This window comes from Kogia breviceps, chromosome 6 (assembly GCF_026419965.1).
Source record: "Kogia breviceps isolate mKogBre1 chromosome 6, mKogBre1 haplotype 1, whole genome shotgun sequence".
Taxonomy (NCBI): domain Eukaryota; kingdom Metazoa; phylum Chordata; class Mammalia; order Artiodactyla; family Physeteridae; genus Kogia; species Kogia breviceps.
This window is the reverse complement of record NC_081315.1, coordinates 146,619,216-146,623,794: the sequence shown is the minus strand read 5'-3', so window position 1 is coordinate 146,623,794 and position 4,579 is coordinate 146,619,216. Positions and strand designations below refer to the sequence as shown.

The following is a 4,579-nucleotide window of genomic DNA, read 5'->3' as shown; positions in this document are numbered from 1 at the left end:
TAAAGAGCTCTTACGAATCAATAAGAGAAAGACCAGCCATAATTTCCCAAATAGAAAATGAACGATTTTCAATTACCTTCGCCTTTTCCTGGTGCCCGGTGATGACGCAATGCTCCCCGATTGGCTCTGCTTCGGAGGCTGTGGTTCAGGGAGCCGAGAATTCTGAAAGCTGGACACGTGGTAGTGAACGGCAAGGAGCTTAAGGGGTCCAAAAAAGTTGGGAGGTTTGCAGGACCTAGAGGAACCCCTTAGGATGAAGCTAAGTCTTACCAAGGTGGTTAATGGCTGTCGCCCAGGAAAAATAAAAAAACCTAGGCAAAACAGGGGACTGCACCATGGACATTCCAGGCTGCCTTCTGTACACCAAGACTGGCTCCGCCCCACACCTGACCCATCACACAGTGCACAAAATCCACGGGGTTCCTGCCACGGCTCAGCTTACACTGTCATCACTGGCAGAACATCATGAAGTCTTGGCGGAATATAAAGAAGGAGTTGGAAAGTTTATAGGCATGCCAGAATCACCCTTGTACCGCTCCCTGCATGATCCAGTCAGCCCTTGCCCAGCTGGTTATGTAACAAATAAGTCGGTGCCTGTGTGGGGTGTTGGAGGACGAGTGGAAATGACTGCCTCCAAGTTCACGGCAATTCAGCAGGCCCTTCAGCCAGACGGGTTCCAGTGCCTGTCAGATGGAGAGGCAACTTGTGATGAAGCCACTTCCATAAAGAGAGCCAGAAAGTCTGTTGACCGATCGCGTCTATTCCTGGATAATTGTCTGAAGCTACAGGAAGAGTCAGAGGTCCTCCGGAAAAGTATGATCATTGGAGTGACTGAAGGTGGAGATGTGATGGAGGAGAGGCTGAGGTCAGCACGAGAGACAGCCAAGCGGCCTGTAGGTGGCGTCCTTCTGGGTGGCTTTCAAGGGACTCCAACAACCCTAAAGACTAGACTGCACTTTGCCGTCACCAGTCACAGCGGAGCTGCCGGAGCGCAGACCGCGACTCACCTGCGGTGCTGGCCACCGGAGCACAGACCACGACTCACCTGCGGTGCTGGCTGCCGGAGCACAGACCACGACTCACCTGCGGTGCTGGCCACCGGAGCACAGACCACGACTCACCTGCGGTGCTGGCTGCCGGAGCACAGACCACGACTCACCCGCGGTGCTGGCTACCGGAGCACAGACCACGACTCACCTGCGGTGCTGGCTACCGGAGCACAGACCACGACTCACCCGCGGTGCTGGCTACCGGAGCACAGACCACGACTCATCTGCGGTGCTGGCTGCCGGAGCACAGACCACGACTCACCCGCGGTGCTGGCCACCGGAGCACAGACCACGACTCATCTGCGGTGCTGGCCAGCCGGATGAGGCGCTTGAGCGTATTGAAAGAGGAGTGGACTTATTTGAGAGTTTTTTCCCTCATCCAGCAACGGAGCGGGGATGTGCCCTGACTTTCAGCTTCGATTAGCGGCCGATTCCTGAAGAGAGATTATTGCAACAAAATGGGACACAGGAAGAAGTAAGATATGTGGATCAAACAAAGAAAAGTAAGACAACCAGCTGCACCCAAGAAGTGACATCATTTGAAATTAACCTGAAGGAAAGAAAATACCAGGAGGACTTCGACCCGCTCGTGAGAGGGTGTCGCTGTTACTGCTGTAAGAATCACACCCGGGTGTACATCCACCACCTGCTGGTGACCAACGAGCTGTTGGCTGGAGTCCTGCTTGTGATGCACAACTTTGAGCACGGCTTTGGATTTTTCCAGGCCGTCCGGGAAGCGCTAAAGGGTGGCCGACTGGCACAGTTGAAAGAGCTCGTCCACAGGCAAAAGCATCTCGAGACCCGGTGCGCACGACCCGACTCTCCACGTTGAGCCTGCGCTGCGGTTGTAATGCGGGAGGAAGAGAGCGGGAGGCGATCTTCACTTTCATCACTGATATTTGAGAATGAAGGAACTTCTGTACTGTACTCTGCCCACCTGAGGCCAAAGAGACTTCTTCTTATGACCGCAATGACCTAGAATGACCTAGACTGATCAGAAAGAATTGAAACCTGACCTTGAATATTTCTGCGCTGACTCTTTTATTTTTTATTTTTATTTATTTATTTTTTTTGTGGTACGCGGGCCTCTCACTGTCGCGGCCTCTCCCATTGCGGAGCGCAGGCTCCGGAAGCACAGGCTCAGCGGCCATGGCTCACGGGCCCAGCCGCTCCGCGGCACGTGGGATCTTCCCGGACCGGGGCACGAACCCGCGTCCCCTGAATCGGCAGGCGGACTCTCAACCACTGCGCCACCAGGGAAGCCCTGCGCTCTTTTAGTCAACAGAGATCCGTTTAGTCAAAGATAAAAGCTTTCGATGTGAAGGGACAGCCTTGAAGTGGGGATGATGAGAATCTGAGGGTTCGCTGAGTTGCATTGGAGCTTGAAGGGAGCGGATTGGTCATGAGTAGCATGACCTCTGTGGACACATGCCTGTTGACCAAGAAGGAATTTGTCTGATTCAAGAGTTTTCTTTATTTTAATCCTTATATTCTCAGGGGTCTCTTTTGGACACTTGTGCCTTCCAAGCTGTCCTGGCAGTGCAGTCAACCAGAAATGACTCTTGTGATTTAACTCGGCTCTCATCTCCATGGAACGTGGAGCTCACACGTTGCTCCAATGACCGGTTGGCCCAGGGCACACTCTTCGTTTGACCATATGGTCTTTCTGTGACTTGTCTCACTAGAGTCAGCGCAGTTGCCTATTGGGGGCCGAAAGTTTGCCTGGCTGCTTTCATCTGGTCCTACAGATCCACTGTGGTCTGCCTTTTAGGCTCATTAAGCGTCGAACCACATAATAACTGGAGCTACATCACCTGGGGAGATTCAGTCACCGTGTGTTCACTTGGACGGGACCCTGGCCTGCCAGTTAGAGGATTGGGTTTCAGTTCTACTCAACTATGGCACTTGGGCAAGTCACTTAACCTCTCCATGCCTGTTTCCTCCTGAATGAATGCGGACAGGCAAAGTGAATAGTGCTAAACGAATTTCTGAGGTCCCATCTAGCTCTAATATTGGGGGAACAAGAAGTTTTAGATTGGAACCATAGCTTTATGTGTATCCTTGTTTATTGATCACTATTGGCCTGATACAACATGCGGTGGTGCCAGGAGTCAGGCAACAGTAGAGATATTTGAGAGCCTAAAAAGGTTTAGCCTGTGGATTTTAAAGTGGTTGGTAAATTGGCATCAACAGGTCCTGAGGCTGGGAAGACCTTTGCTGATCACCTCTGATTCTCTGAATTTTTTCCTGCTCTTGTCAAAGGAAGGACATTCATGTTGATGGTGTGACAGGTGATTTTTATATTCTTTGTCCTTTTCTATATTTGTCAAGTTTTCTATAAGAAAACTTGCACGTTTCACACATTGCTTTTATAAAAACAGCAGAACCAAAAAGCTGCCTTTGTTTTGTTTGTAGGGGTATAAAATATATTTGTTTTTTTACATTCTTGTGCTACAGTTTTCTATTCATTTTAGCGGGCATTACTGAACCTTGTTTTTAATTATTATGTGGTTACTATATTTTTATATTTAGGGTGCGCATCTATACTGCTTTCTTTTATTAGTGGTTTAAGAACACCCATGAATTCCAAAGCTCATGAATTCCAGAATTCATGGATATTCTTACAACCTCTCCTCCAATTAATGGCAAGGACACTTACGAAAGACAGAGTTTCTGTTCTCAAGAATCTGCTTGTTTGGGACTTCCCTGGTGGCGCAGTGGTTCTGCCAGTGCAGGGGACACGGGCTCGAGCCCTAGTCCTGGAAGATCCCACACGCCGCGCGGAGCAACTAGGCACGTGCGCCACAACCACTGAGCCTGCGCGCTGCAACTACTGAAGCCCGTGCACCGAGAGCCTGTGCTCCGCAACAAGAGAAGCCCCCGCTCATTGCAACTAGAGGAAGCCTGCGCGCAGCAACGAAGACCCAACGCAGCCAAAAATAAATAAATTTATTTTTTAAAAAAAGCATCTGCTTGTTTTGAAATATATTGGATTGGAGTTGTTCATATGTTTATAACTCCTGTTCAACGCCAAACCCATTGTTGGAGGGGTATTAATAAATATCCCAGAATCCATAGAAAATTTATGAGTTTTATTTGTGTTCAAAACTGAAAATTCTGTCCAACTTTGTCCATTTTTCTGGGTCTTAAAAAAATGTTCCTTTCCTTTAATGTAAATCTATTAAGGTCAATAGCCAATAAACATTTTTTTTTTTTTTTTTTTTTTTTTTTTTTTGCGGTACGCGGGCCTCTCACTGCTGTGGCCTCTCCCGTTGCGGAGCACTGGCTCCGGACGCGCAGGCCCAGCAGCCATGGCTGACGGGCCCAGCCTCTCCATGGCACGTGGGATCCTCCCGGACCGGGGCACGAACCCATGTCCCCTGCGTCAGCAGGCGGGCTCTCAACCACTGCGCCACCAGGGAAGCCCCAATAAACATTTTTAATTAAAAAAAAAAATGAACAAAGATACCTCCCAGGACATGGAGCCATGGGCAGTGTGCAATTTCACTAGTACCAGGAGACAAGCACAC

At 49.7% G+C, this 4,579-nt stretch overlaps 1 pseudogene; it reads left to right on the top strand.

Annotated features, from left to right (window-relative positions):
• Window positions 1–216: 216 nt before the first annotated feature.
• On the top strand, window positions 217–1,881 carry LOC131758235 (queuine tRNA-ribosyltransferase accessory subunit 2 pseudogene; annotated as a pseudogene).
• The last annotated feature ends 2,698 nt before the right edge of the window (window positions 1,882–4,579 follow it).